Here is a 15,156-nt window from a genome sequence, read left to right as displayed (position 1 = left end):
GTCTGGCACGTTGGAGAGGTGTGCGCTTCACGGATGAATCATGGTTCACATTGTTCAGGGCAGATGGCAGCTGAGAATGTCCCAGTTCTTGCATGGCCAGCATACTCACCGGACATGTCACCCATTGAGCATGTTCGGGATGTGCTTGACCGGCGTATACGACAGCGTGTACCAGTTCCCACGAATATCCAACAACCTCGCACAGCCATTGAAGTGGAGTGGACCAACATTCCACAGGCCACAATTGACAATCTGATAGACTCCATGTGATGATGTGTTGCACTGCATGAGGCAAATGGTGGTCACACCAGATACTGACCGGTTCTGGGTCCCCAGACCCCCATTAGCGCAAAAAACTGCACATTCCAGGGTGGCCTTTTGTCAGATCAGCATCCTGATGTGGCACACCTGTGAGGTGGGATGGATTATCTCAATATGGCAGATGTGCCCACTACCACACATTTGGACTGATTTGTGACCACTGTTTGGGAGGGATGGTTATATTGTGTATCTGGAATGAATTTTAGGTCTCTACGTCCATCCCATGGGGAATGGGAGCAGTAACAAAGGTGTTGCGTTTATATTTTTGTTGAGTGTATGTTTCATACTCTGGTGATTAGTACACGATCAGGATTGTCTTTCATGTGTTACTTTTCCCGTTTCTCAAGTTGGTTTGATGTTTGATGCCTGCAGTGATGAAATAAAGCCCTCAGATGCCTTAAAAGTAACACATCTGTTTTGTAAATGTAAGGAGTACAAAATACGATTTTCTTTTTCTAATGTAGGGAGCAAAAGTAAAATATTTTCCTTCACTGAATCAACTTTTAAATGTTACATTGTAATTATTAATATTGAAAAATGACAAAATGATAGAAATATATAATAGGAAACAGGAAACATAAAAAAGTATAGACTTGGTAAACATTTATTACTTTTCTGAGTGTGTTAGCATGCTAGCATTAATAACTGTGTACAGCAGGAGGGATGGGCATGATCTTAGAGTTTAAACAGTCATGAATTATTTTTAACACCGGGTTGGATGTAATGTGTCAGAACTACCAGCAGGTGGGGATAAGAGACCTTTAAGGTGTTTGGTGCCACACTCCACCTTCAGGTTTAAAACTAGTGTTAATGGAGGGAGTTTGAAGGTTGAGTTTGTTCCACGACTGCATTTCACTCACTGCCTCTGTTTGTATCTCTGTCACTGCAGGACCAACATGGAGCGAGAAGTCAGCGCTCTCAGGAGGCCGACAAACCTCACAGAAGAAAGGGAGAGAAAAAACACACCTGTGACGAGTGTGGGAAGGATTTTACTTTTAAGGCATTCCTAAAACAGCATCAGGTCATCCACACTGGAAAGAGACCGTTCAGCTGTGACTTGTGTGGAAAGTCTTTTTCCTGGAAGGGTTACCTAAAAAAACACCAACTCATCCACAGTGGAGTTAAAGCGTACAGCTGTGATCAGTGTGGCAGAGCTTTTACTCACAGTAGCAGCTTACAGAGGCATCTAATTACCCACTCTGGAATTAAGGCATACAGCTGTGACATTTGTGGAAAAACTTTCAGCCACATAGAGAGCCGAAATACACACCTACGCATTCACACCAGACATGTTGTGTACTGCTGTGATCAGTGTGGCAAACAGTTTACAACAGACTCAAGCTTGCAACAACACATGTTTACCCACACTGAGGAGAAACCTTATAAATGTGACCTGTGTGAGAAGACTTTTAAAGCTCCACGTTACCTGAGGCACCAACAGATCCACACCAGAAAGAGACTCTACAAGTGCAGTTACTGTGAGGTATGTATTTATATTGTTATCTTGTCATTTTAGCCTGACTGTTTGGAACAACTCTGCTCATTAAACTGTGTTAGCATGTTAGCAATTCTACTGCATGGAAAAGCAGCTGTGAGTGATTATTCAGATTTTCATTTCAGTTATGATTTTAGTATTACTGTAGTATTATGGTGGTAGTATTGTAGTTATTGCAGCCCAGTAAAATGTGTTAACTGAAACAGTAAAATGTAATTGGACGTCTGCAGAGATGCTCTTTATTTATGTTGAAGGACTGACTTACAATGTCTTTGTGTCTTTGTTTAGAAGCAGAGAGACACAGATGGATCCAGTTCTCAACCCTGTCGTCACTGTGGTGGTGGGAAAGACTTTCGTTGTGATCTTTGTGGAAAAACTTTCAGTCGAAAAGACAATCTAAAAGTACATCAGCGTAAACACACTGGAGACAAACTGAAAAACTGTAAAGAATGTGGGAGAAGCTTCACCACATCAAGTAGATTAAAATGCCATGAACTCATTCACAGTGGGGTTAAAAAGCACCTCTGTGATCAGTGTGGGTCATCTTTCATCTCTGCATTGGAGCTTAAAACACACAAACGAGTCCACACAGGAGAGAAACCATACAAGTGCAGACACTGTGACAAAAGCTTCTCACATTCAGGTAATTGTAACAATCATGAACGTACACACATGGAAGGAAACTACAGCTGTGACTAGTGTGACAAGAGCTTCAGGAATCTCAGTTCATACTCCAAACACAAACGATCCCACGTTACTAATAAACTGTTTCACTGTTACCAATGTGCCCAAACATTCACGTCATTGTCTGCTCTGTGCAAACATCAGTGTGATACAGCCACATAGAGAGCCGAAATAGACACCTACGCATTCACACCAGACATCTTGTGTACTGCTGTGGCAAACAGTTTACAACAGACTCGAGCTTGCAGCAACACGTTTACCCACACTGAGGAGAAACCTTATGTGATGTAAACACATGATGTCAATGAAAATATCCACCTAGTTACATTTTAACCCTGAGGGGTCGACCACTTTTTTATGTGCGATACCGATATCATAAATTTGGATATCTGCTTTTTAATCAATAAAACTGTTTTTTAAATATCTTGCTGCTTTTTGTATAACTTCATACTGAAGTTAAAAAAAACAGTAATTATTATTGTTATACCTGTATGCAAAAAATACACTGCACCCAAAATATTTCAGAGTTCAGCAAAACTGATCAATCTAATAAACTTCAACCTACTCCATCCTCCCTATTCATGTGAGTGAAGTTGGCCCCCCCACCTTCTTCAAATCCAACAAGTGTTATCAAACGTTTGTGCTGCAAAGATTTTCGTTTGTGCTGCTATCGTTTTAAAGATATTAATAAAAAATTCTAGAGGTCATCAGAGGTCAACCAGCCCCCCCACATTAATGGAATCAAACAAAACCGGTGTCAATCAATTGTGCTACGTTTGTGCTGGTTTGTGCTGCAAAAATTGTCGTTCGTGCTGCTATCATTTCAAAAATATTAATAAAATAATGTCTTTATGTGTGCTCAATCATCCAGGTAAGTAAATTCCAAAAGTTGATTCTGTTCACCTGGACATTTTCAGTGGGAGAAACGTTTTGTCAGTCATCCAAGTGACTTCAGTCTCAGCTGACTGCAGGTTTCCCCAACCTTATAAACAGTACATTTGCACAGCGAAGGAAACTAGCACCACTGAATGAACAATGGGCTGGGGGGTTAGTTCCATGATTGTTAGTATGCAAATTCTTATGACCATTCATCAACGACTACTAATCAAAGACACAGATTCTCAAATGGCCATGAGTACCATTCACCGAGAGTTGGGGAATGGCTGCAATCACAGCATTGTAAGATGGCGAAAGATGTACCCTTGGGCCCCCCTTCTCGATTCAGAGATGGTCAGCATCCTGACAGCCTGATGGACGAAGCTGTCTCTCAGTCTGCGGGTTCTGGCCCGGAGGCTCTTCAGTATCCTTCCTGATGGCAGCAAACTGAAGAAGCTGTTTAAGGGATGAAGAGAGTCACCTGTAATGAAGAGGACCTTCCGGATGAGGCAGGCGCAGTAGATCTCCTAGAGAGGGAGGCAAGAGAGGTCCCCACAATCCTCTCTGCTGCTCTCACTACCCGTTGTCATTTTTTTCCTGCAGGACCCAGTGCAGGAGTCATACCACACAGTGATGCAGCTGGTGAGGATCAGTGATGGGAATAACGGCGTTACTTCTTTCAGTAACGAGTAATCGAACTACTTACTATTCCTATCGTTACAATGCCGTTACAGTTACCGTATTTTCACGACCATAAGGCGCACTGTGCTAAAAGGCGCAGTCTCAGTTATGTGTGCCCTTACTGTATTTAACACACACATAAGGCGCACTGGACCATAGGGCGCATACAAGTACCGTATGCGTATTTAAAAATAAAGCGGGAGCAAACCTGAATTCGGTACCTTACTCACATTTCTATTGCCGGTAATCGTCATCATCAACAACACACAAGCATACAAGTGTGCCTATTTAAAAATAAAGCAGGAGCAAAACAAAGTTTGGTACTCACATTTTTATCATCAATCAAACCCATCGAAGTCCTCATCCTCTGTGTCTGAATTGAACAGCTGCGCTAAATCTCCATCAAACATGCCAGGTTCACTGTCTTCACCGTCAGAGTCACTTTCCGTGCCGTGCGGCTCCTCGGAAATGATGCCGGCTTTTGCGAAAGCTCGAACAACAGTGCCAGCAGACATGTTAGCCCAAGCATCTACAATCCATTGGCAAATTGTGGCGTAACTCGCCCGGCGCTGCCTTCCACTCTTAGTGAAACTGTGGTCTCCACCGGTCATCCATCGCTCCCAGGCCGCTCGCAGCCTTACTTTGAACAGGCGGTTGGAGTTCCTTTGTCAGGCCTCCCGGAATGACAGCAAGCTCACAGTTCATTTGCTTCACAAGTTTTTTCACATCGGCTGTGAGATGGGCACGCATAGTCACAGATCAACAGCGATGGTGATGCGTGGAAAAAACCACCTGGTCTCCTTACATACACCTCCCTCAGCCAGTCTTTCATCATTTCCTCATCCATCCAGCCCTTTTCATTTGCCTTAATGATGATTTCTGCTGGAAACTTCTCTTTAGGCAAAGTCTTTCGCTTAAAAAAATCACCATATGCGGCAGTTTCTGTCCATTAGCATGGCAGCCAAGCACAACAGTAAAAGAAGACTTTTCATACCCCGTTGTGCGTATCGCTACCGTGCTGGTCCCCTTCTTCTCCACAGTGTGACTCACCGGGATGTCAAAAGTGAGCGGGACCTCGTCCATGTTTGTGATGTGGCTGGGCTGGATGTTTTTGTCGCCGATGTGTTTGCTGCAGTAGGAGCGGAAGATGGCCAGCTTTTCCTTATAATCCGCTGGAAGTTGCTGCGCTACCGTAGTCCTGGTCCGGATGGAAAAATGGCACCGTTTACTAAAAAGTGAAAGTGAAACTGCTTTTAGCCGAATGGTGACCGTCGAAACGCTTCTCCCGCTCGCGCTTTGCTCGATGATCCACCGCTCGAGTCTTTCCTCCAACTCGAGCCACCTCGCCTTATGTCCGCGGAAACTCAGCTGCGTTTTCTTGACCTGCCGGAGCTTGTTTTCCAGCTTCCTCCATTTGCGAACCATCGATTCGTTAATCTTAAATTCTCTCGCCGCTGCTCGATTTCCATGTTCCTCCGCGTAGCTGATGGCCTTCAGTTTAAACTGTGCTTCGTAAGCGTGTCTCTTTGCCATTTTCAGGGTTGTTAAAACAACGATGTCCTGCATAATGCACATACCTGTTCTTTTATACAGGTATGTGCGATTGTCCCGGTATATACGATCAACGCCCACACTTCACCCTTTAACGTTCTCATGGTGTTCTCTACTACGTCCTCCTTACAACACATAGGGCGCACCGCGCTATAGGGCGCGCCGCACTTTTTGAAGAAAATCTAAGACTTTTAAGTGCGCCTTATGGTCGTGAAAATACGGTACTAGCAAGGAAACGCGGTCCGTCACTATTTTTCAACAAACAGAGGGTTGAAGCTGTGTTCAGCTTACTGCATCTTATATCAGTTGCACGGAAGTAGCTGACTACGTAAGTAATCTGGACGCTACAGCTTTAAGCAGCTGGGCGCTCCCGCGAACGGTAATCACGATCACTGTCTAGCACAACACCTGGAGCTGTTTGACTGAGGAAGAATAAAGTAGTCGTGGTAAGCCAATCCCATGACCAATTAAAGACGAAGCAACAAGGTGGTATATACCAGTTTTTAAATTGTGTTTATAGGCCACGTAAAACCAGAGTCATGATAAACAAGATATACACGGCGTTTTTTCCTCAATAGTTTCGTCACGTAAGGACAGCACCAGCAAGCACTCTCTGCTTCTCCCCCCTCCAGAGCGAGGGTGGAGCCGTAGGCATATTCAGTTCACAAGGGTTTAATGTTATATCAAAATAGAATCAAACACGTAACAGTAGCACCTAAAAACAATTTAAAAACTTGATTTTATAAAAAACAGTCCTGGATCACACATCGCTCTGTGTTTTCTTTTGTTTATAGTTTGTCCTTTTGGCATTAGATCCTAGGTTCCTTAAATGTGAGTGAAGTTGGCCCCCCCACCTTCTTCAAATCCAACAAAAGTGGTATCAAACGTTTGTGCTGGTTTATGCTGCAAAAATTTTCATTTGTGCTGCTATCATTTTAAAGATATTCAGGAAAATTTCTAGAGGTCATCAGAGGTCAACCAGTCCCCCCACAATAATGGAAACAAACAAAACTGGTGTCAATCAACTGTGCTACGTTTGTGCTGTCTCTGTTTTACAGGATATTAACAAAAATGTAAAGGTCAAAAGGTCAACCAGCCCCCCCACATTACCCAAATCTATAAAAATGATGTCAAACATTTGTGCTACGTTTGTGCTGCTATCATTTTAAAGATATTAATAAAATAATGTCTTGATGCGTGCTCAATAATCCAGGTAGGTACCAATTTCAATAGGTACCTCCCACAGGTCGCACTTATTCCGCCAACGATGTGGAGATCGAGCTGTTTTAGATTCAGCAAAATCAAAGCACTCAAAAAGATCCTCTGGAAAAGATTAAAATTCTTGGAACAGAGTTTAATACACAGAATTATATCAACAGGAAGAAAATACAGTTCTTCTTGCCTTCTGGCAGCTGAGGCGAGAAAAAACAATCCCAGGTGGCAAAAACTTCATTAATATAATTGTAGATAATATTTGACATAAATATGCGGGTCTTGTGATTTTAAACATGTAGGTTAGATGCTTATCACAGTGATTCCATTATATAACCACTCCAGTGTATGTATAGTGTATACATGTCAGTATAAGTCAAGTGCATTTTTAATCTGTAGCTCTGTTGCAGGGTGTTTTGGTACCATTCTTTATTCATGGCTGTGTTTTGGGGCAAAATTGTGAGCAGACTCCCTTGGATGAGAAGCAACCCCACACAGAAATGGTCTCAGGATGCTTTACTGTTGGCATGACACAGGACTGATGGTAGCGCTCACCTTTTCTTCTCTGCACAAGCCTTTTTCCCAGATGCTTCAAACAATCGGAAAGAGGCTTCAGCTGAGAATATGACTGATAGGTTTGCAGCATAAACCTATTCGCTGGAACGTTAAGGACAACTTGCTACACAGCAAAAAGCAAGACACAAGGCACCAAAGTTCTTCGTGTTACTCATGCATGAGGGAGACCTGCCTGGAGCCAAGTGTCGTTCCACCACTTGACCTCCGTCAGACTCTCAGCCAGGGTCCCCATAGCACTCATTTTATTGTGGTCACATGAATATGCATAGGGTCATTAACATACAACATCTTACATAGGTATACATGTGAACAAAGAATACTGTCTGTGTGTGTGTGTGTGTGTGTGTGTGTGTGTGTGTGTGTGTGTGTGTGTGTGTGTGTGTGTGTGTGTGTGTGTGTGTGGGGTCAGAGTGTGACCCCATAAACGACTTCCCTTAACCTGCTCGTTTGGAAAATCCAACAGTTCATCTATATGTAAAAAAGCACTTAGACTAAAACTGACATAGCTACGTTAATTCAGGATTACTGAATTGGAGACTCGGCTTCGCACCCTTCATTCACCCGTAGCTAGCCAGGCCCCTGTAGCTGGTGCAGCCGAAGATAGCGTAGGCCCCGCTAGCTGTTCCCCGGCAGACCCCAAGCAGCTGGGGAAACAGGGAGGCTGGGTCACGGTGAGGAGGAAGCATAATCCTAAACAGAAGCCCCAGGTACACCACCAACCCGTTCATGTGTCTTACCGTTTTTCCCCACTCGGCGACACACCCGCCGGGGGTCAAACTCTGGTAATTGGCAATTCTGTTTTCAGACATGTGAAGCTAGAGACACCGGCAACCATAGTCAATTGTCTTCCAGGGGCCAGAGCAGGCGACATTGAAGGAAATTTAAAACTGCTGGCTAAGGGTAAACGTAAATTCAGTAAAATCATAATTCACGTCGGCAGTAATGACACCCGGTTACGCCAATCGGAGGTCACTAAAATCAATATTGAATCGGTGTGCAACTTTGCCAAAACAATGTCGGACTCTGTAGTTTTCTCTGGTCCCCTCCCCAATCAGACCAGGAGTGACATGTTTAGCCGCATGTTCTCCTTAAATTGCTGGCTGTCTGAGTGGTGTCCCAGAAACGATGTGGGCTTCATAGATAATTGGCAAACCTTCTGGAGGAAACCTGGTCTTGTTAGGAGAGACGGCATCCATCCCACTTTGGATGGAGCAGCTCTCATTTCTAGAAATATGGACAAATTTATTAAACCCCCCAAAATATGACTATCCAGAGTTGGGACCAGGAAGCAGAGTTGCAGTCTTACACGCCTCTCTGCAGCTTCTCTCCTCCTGCTACCCCCCCAAAAACCCATCTCCATAGAGACTGTGTCAGCTTCCAAAAAAGACAAAAACAAACTAAAAACCAGCAACAAACAACTTAAACATAAACAATTACAAAGGAAGAACAATACAGTATCCACATCTGAACCAAAGAGTAAAACAGTGAAATGTGGATTATTAAATATTAGATCTCTCTCCTCAGAGTCCCTGTTAGTACATGACTTAATAATTGATCAACAAATTGATTTACTCTGCCTTACAGAAACCTGGTTGCAGCAGGATGATTATGTTAGTTTAAATGAATCAACACCCCCGAGTCATTCTAACTACCAGAAATCTCGAAGCACAGGCCGAGGGGGCGGTGTGGCAGCAATTTTTCACACTAGCCTATTAATTAATGAAAGACCAAGACAGACTTTTAATTCATTTGAAAGCCTGATGCTTAACATTGTCCACCCCAGCTGTGAAACTCAGAAACCAGTCTTACTTGTTATCATCTATCGTCCACCTGGGCCTTACACAGAGTTTCTGTCTGATTTCTCAGACTTTATATCTAATTTAGTTCTGAGCTCAGATAAAATAATTATTGTGGGTGATTTTAACATCCATGTAGATGCTAAAAATGACAGCCTCAACATGGCATTTAATCTGTTATTAGACTCAATTGGTTTCTCTCAAAATGTAAAAGAACCCACCCACCACTTTAATCACACTCTAGATCTTGTTTTAACATATGGCATAGAAACTGAACATTTAACAGTGTTTCCTGAAAACTCTCTCCTGTCTGATCATTTCCTGATAACATTTACTTTTACAATAATTGATTACACAGCGGTGAAGAGTAGACTTTATCAAAGTAGATGTCTTTCTGAAAGTGCTGTAACTAAGTTTAAGAATATAATCCACCCACTGTTATCATCTCCAATGCCCTGTACCAACATAGAGCAGAGCAGCTATCTGAACGCTACCCCAACAGAGGTCGATTATCTTGTTAATAATTTCACCTCCTCACTACGTACGACTCTGGATACTGTAGCTCCAGTGAAAACTAAGGCCTCAAATCAGAAGTACCTGACTCCGTGGTATAATTCTCAAACACGTACCCTAAAGCAGATGACTCGTAATCTGGAGAGGAAATGGCGTGTCACAAATCTAGAGGATCATCATTTAGCCTGGAGAAATAGTTTGCTGCTTTATAAGAAAGCCCTCCGCAAAGCCAGAACATCTTACTATTCATCACTGATTGAAGAAAATAAGAACAACCCCAGGTTTCTCTTCAGCACTGTAGCCAGGCTGACAAACAGTCAGAGCTCTTTTGAGCCAACCATCCCTTTAACGTTAACTAGTAATGACTTCATGAACTTCTTCACAAATAAAATTTTTATCATTAGAGAAAAAATTACCAATAATCATCCCACAGATGTATTATTATCTACAGCTACTCTTAGTACCATTGATGTTAAGTTAGACTCTTTTTCTCCAATTGATCTTTCTGAGTTAACTTCAATAATTACTTCCTCCAAACCATCAACCTGTCTTTTAGACCCCATTCCTACAAAACTGCTCAAAGAAGTCCTGCCATTAATAAATTCTTCGATCTTAAATATGATCAACCTATCTCTAATAATCGGCTATGTACCACAGGCCTTCAAGCTGGCTGTAGTTAAACCTTTACTCAAAAAGCCATCTCTAGACCCAGCAGTCTTAGCTAATTATAGGCCAATCTCCAACCTTCCTTTCATATCAAAAACCTTGAAAGAGTAGTTGTCAAACAGCTAACAGATCATCTGCAGAGGAATGGTTTATTTGAAGAGTTTCAGTCAGGTTTCAGAGCTCAGCACAGCACAGAAACAGCTTTAGTGAAGGTTACAAATTATCTTCTTATGGCCTCTGACAGTGGACTCATCTCTGTGCTTGTCCTGCTAGACCTCAGTGCAGCGTTCGATACTGTCGACCATAATATCCTATTAGAGCGATTAGAACATGCTGTAGGTATTACAGGTACTGCGCTGCAGTGGTTTGTATCATATCTATCTAATAGACTCCAATTTGTGCATGTAAATGGAGAGTCCTCTTCACACACTGAGGTTAATTATGGAGTTCCACAGGGTTCAGTGCTAGGACCAATTCTGTTTACATTATACATGCTTCCCTTAGGCAGTATCATTAGAAGACATAGCATACATTTTCACTGCTATGCTGATGACACCCAGCTCTATCTGTCCATGAAGCCAGATGACACACACCAATTAGTTAAACTGCAGGAATGTCTTAAAGACATAAAGACCTGGATGGCCGCTAACTTTCTGCTTCTTAATTCAGATAAAACTGAGGTTATTGTACTCGGCCCTGAAAATCTTAGAAATATGGTATCTAACCAGATTCTTACTCTGGATGGCATTACCTTGGCCTCCAGTAACGCGGTGAGGAACCTTGGAGTCATTTTTGACCAGGACATGTCCTTCAACGCACATATTAAACAAATATGTAAGACTGCTTTCTTCCATTTGCGCAACATCTCTAAAATTAGAAATATCCTGTCTCAGAGTGACGCTGAAAAACTAGTTCATGCATTTATTACTTCCAGGCTGGACTACTGTAATTCATTATTATCAGGATGTCCAAAAAACTCGCTGAAAAGCCTTCAACTAATCCAAAATGCTGCAGCAAGAGTACTGACAGGGACTAGAAAGAGAGAGCATATTTCTCCTGTTTTGGCTTCCCTTCATTGGCTTCCTGTTAAATCCAGAATTGAATTCAAAATCCTGCTCCTCACATACAAGGTCTTAAATAATCAGGCCCCATCTTATCTTAATGACCTTGTAGTACCATATCACCCTATTAGAGCACTTCGCTCTCGCTCTGCAGGCCTACTTGTTGTTCCTAGAGTATTTAAAAGTCGAATGGGAGGGAGAGCCTTCAGTTTTCAGGCCCCTCTTCTGTGGAACCAGCTTCCAGTTTGGATTCAGGAGACAGACACTATCTCTACTTTTAAGATTAGGCTTAAAACTTTCCTTTTTGCTAAAGCATATAGTTAGGGCTGGACCAGGTGACCCTGAATCCTCCCTTAGTTATGCTGCAATAGACGTAGGCTGCCGGGGGATTCCCATGATGCATTGAGTTTTTCCTTTCCAGTCACCTTTCTCACTCACTATGTATTAACAGACCTCTCTGCATTGAATCATATCTGTTATTAACCTCTGTCTCTCTTCCACAGCATGTCTTTATCCTGTCTTCCTTCTCTCACCCCAACCGGTCGCAGCAGATGGCCGCCCCTCCCTGAGCCTGGTTCTGCCGGAGGTTTCTTCCTGTTAAAAGGGAGTTTTTCCTTCCCACTGTCACCAAAGTGCTTGCTCATAGGGGGTCATATGATTGTTGGGTTTTTCTCTGTATCTATGAAGCGCCTTGAGGCGACTTTTGTTGTGATTTGGCGCTATATAAATAAAATTGAATTGAATTGAATTAATCCTACCGTAAAACAATAAAACAAGGTACGACCTCTTCCCATGCTCCCAGGATGTAGGTGTGCATTCCTGGAATGCACACCAAGCCTTTGCAGCCTGCTAAAGATCACGCATCCTATCACTACACAATTGATTATACACCTCTAAGCATATATGGTTAAATATTTCCTAATACAAATGACAATAATAAAATCTAAACCCAACAATGACTTTGCCCCAGTCCTCAGCAGTCCATTCACCATGTTTACATGATTTTTGTTAAATTAAATCATGTTAACATGAAATAAACAGAAAAGGAAAACTGTGTTCTGACTTGTTTAGAAATATATTTTTCTTTTGTTTTTTTTATTCTTAGATTTTTTTCTAGCTCCAGTCTGTGTCTCCAACAAATAGGACAAAGGATCACCTGCAGCTCAGACGGGATCTACCCTCAACCTGAGCTCACCTGGTCCATCAGCCCTTCATCCAGCATCACCAACAAAAACACAACAGCCCACCAGACTGAGCAGCAGCTTTACAGCATCAGCAGTTCTCTGATACTTCCAAACAGTGACATGGATCTATATTACATCTGTGCAGTCAGCACTTGCAGAAACAGGAAGAGAGCAGCCTTCAGAAAAAGAAATTATACATCCATCCATCCATCCAGTGGAACATTTTCATCAGATCTTTACAGGAGATTCGATCTGAACTCGGTGGAGCCTGATCTCAAGGGTTTTAAGTCTGACACTGAAACCAGAGGATCTTTCTGTCTCTTCAGATTCACTGTGATCCAGTGATGGGAGTGATTTCAGCCCTGAGTGATCACGCTGATGTTTGCACAGAGCAGATAATTTAGTGAATGTTTTGGCACATTGGTAACAGTGAAACAGTTTATTAGTAACGTGGGATCGTTTGTGTGATTTAAGTTGACTTGCAGTGGTGAAGGATGACCCACACTGGTCACAGCTGTAGTTTCCTTCCATGTGTGTACGTTCATGAAGGTTACGATGACCTGATCGTGAGAAGCTTTTTTCACAGTGTCTGCACTTGTATGGTTTCTCTCCTGTGTGGACTCGTTTGTGTGTTTTAAGGTGACCTGCAGTGGTGAAGGATGACCCACACTGATCACAGAGGTGCTTTTTAACCCCACTGTGAATCAGTTCATGTTGTTTTAAGTAACTTGATGTGGTGAAGCTTCTCCCACATTCTTTGCAGTATTTCAGTTTGTCTCCAGTGTGTCTACGTTGATGTCTTTTTAGGGAGACTTGCCAACTGAAAGTTTTTCCACACACGTCACAATGAAAGTCTTTCCCACCACCACAGTGACGACAGGGTTGAGAACTGGATCCATCTGTGTCACTCTGCTTCTGAACAAAGACACAAAGACAGTGTAAGTCAGTCCTTCAACATTTTTATCCTGAACGTCGCCTGAAATAAAGAGCATCTCTGCAGACGTCCAATTACATTTTACTGTTTCAGTTAACACACTCAGTTTATTGGGCTGCAATAACTACAATACTACCACCATAATACTACAGTAATACTAAAATCATAACTGAATGCAGAGCGACTGAAAGCTCTGTTCCCCATAGTACTAAGGTGTGAGGACGGAACAGTAAGATGAATAGCAGATGATGATCTGAGAAGGCAGGAAACAGTGGTGATATGGAGCAGGTCACACAAATATGAAGGAGCAGATTTATGGATACACCTGTATGTAAGAAGTAACATTTTAAAATGTATCCTGGCTTCTATGGGCAACCAGTAAAGGTGCTGAAGAACTGGGGTAATATGAGCTCTTGACAGAGTGCAAGTTATGACCCGAGCTGCAGAATTTTTCAAGAAGTTGGAGTTTATGAAGGGACCTTTTAGGGAGACCAAATAGGAGGGAATTACAGTAATTAATACGGGACGTAATAATCACTCACAGCTGCTTTTCCATGCAGTAGAATTGCTAACATGCTAACAGTTTAATGAGCACAGTTGTTCCAAACAGTCAGGCTAAAATGACAAGATAACAATATAAATACATACCTCACAGTAACTGCACTTGGAGAGTCTCTTTCTGGTGTGGATCTGTTGGTGTTCTCTCAGGTAATGTGGAGATTTAAAAGTCTTCTCACACAGGTCACATTTATAAGGTCGTTCCTCAGTGTGGGTAAACATGTGGCGTTGTAAGTTTGTGTGTTTAGCAAACTCTTTGCCACACTGATCACAGCAGTACACGTCATGTCTGGTGTGAATGCGTAGGTGTGTATTTCGGCTGTCTATCCGACTGAAGGTTTTTCCACAAATGTCACAGCTGTATGTCTTAATTCCAGAGTGGGTAACTAGATGGCTCTGTAAGTGGCCACTTTGAGTAAAAGCTCTGCCACACTGATCACAGCTGTACGGTTTAACTCCACTGTGGATGAGTTGGTGTTGTTTTAGAGCATTCTTCCAGGAAAAAGACTTTCCACACAAGTCACAGCTGAACGGTCTCTTTCCAGTGTGGATGACCTGATGCTGTTTAAGATGACCCTTCAAAGTAAAATCCTTCCCACACTTGTCACAGGTGTGTTTTTTCTCTCTCTTTCTTCTGTGAGGTTTGTCGGCCTCCTGAGAGCGCTGACTTCTCGCTCCATGTTGGTCCTGCAGTGACAGAGATACAAACAGAGGCAGTGAGTGAAATGCAGTCGTGGAACAAACTGAACCTTCAAACTCCCTCCATTAACACTCGTTTTAAACCTGAAGGTGGAGTGTGGCACCAAACACCTTAAAGGTCTCTTATCCCCACCTGCTGGTAGTTCTAACACATTACATCCAACCTGCTGTTAAAAATAATTCATGACTGTTCAAACGTTTCACTGTAGAAAACATTGGATTCATTTTTCATTAATGGCAATTAAATGACCTTCATTTTCAATCTATATTAATCGCATTTTATTTGTATGAGCAAAAAAAAAAAACCACAAAAAAGGGAAAACATACACACTTAATGTGTTTACTGCCT

Source organism: Astatotilapia calliptera, chromosome 9, assembly GCF_900246225.1.
Source record: "Astatotilapia calliptera chromosome 9, fAstCal1.2, whole genome shotgun sequence".
Lineage (NCBI taxonomy): Eukaryota > Metazoa > Chordata > Actinopteri > Cichliformes > Cichlidae > Astatotilapia > Astatotilapia calliptera.
The sequence above is the reverse complement of the archived record's forward strand: the minus strand, read 5'-3'. Positions refer to the sequence as shown.